Source organism: Frankliniella occidentalis, unplaced genomic scaffold, assembly GCF_000697945.3.
Source record: "Frankliniella occidentalis isolate FOCC.00 unplaced genomic scaffold, Focc_3.1 Scaffold226, whole genome shotgun sequence".
NCBI classification, from domain to species: Eukaryota; Metazoa; Arthropoda; class Insecta; order Thysanoptera; family Thripidae; genus Frankliniella; species Frankliniella occidentalis.
In genome coordinates, this window is record NW_026267352.1 from 345,616 (window position 1) to 346,271 (window position 656).

Genomic DNA, 656 nt, shown 5'->3' on the forward strand with positions numbered 1-656 from the left:
CCCGGGCCTCCCCACGGCGAGCCGCCTCACAGCATAAGTGCGCCTGTTTAGGTAAGTACCCCCTCCTCTTCTTCCCCCTTCCAAGGCACTGCACAGAAGGAATACAGTCGTGCATCGATCGCCCTTTTCTTCTATGAACTGGATGTTCGGCCTTAGCGTTAAAAAATGAGGGAGAGAAGGGTCACTTCTAAAAAGAAATATGCCGACGCCGAAGAAGCGGTCTACGCGCGCTACACACAGAAGTCTGGAGATAAAGTAAACCTTTTGCTTCGTGCATTCACCTGGAAACGGGGAAGCAAGAGCTGAACTTAGTCGACCCGACTCGCCCCAAGCTGATAACGGTGGAGAGAGGGATGAGAGAGGGGGCTGGGGCTGGGGAAGGGGTTGAAACAAGTTCTGCGCCCGAACTCTAAATGAATCAAAGTTGCAGGCTGCGATGCTGTTGGCTAAACACGGGGTAAATGGGCGGATGCGAAAGCTTGTTAAAAGCCAAGGCAATCTGTGTCGACCGGTGAGAAGTTGATGGGGCTGATGGGGTTGTGAGGTGCGGTGGGATGAGGGGCGATGGGTCGCCTTAAACAAACAAGCGTGGGGCCAGGTGAGGAAAAGGGATGTGAGGTGAAGCGGGTGAGCTGGAGTGTAGTGGGGTGGGGTGG

The 656-nt window shown here is 54.7% G+C and overlaps 1 protein-coding gene across 1 annotated transcript in view; it reads right to left on the reverse strand.

Annotated features, from left to right (window-relative positions):
- Positions 1 to 656, reverse strand: part of LOC113216985 (2-methoxy-6-polyprenyl-1,4-benzoquinol methylase, mitochondrial) — a 6,223-nt gene that overhangs the window by 3,772 nt on the left and 1,795 nt on the right. The gene's annotated exons all lie outside the window — the stretch shown is intronic.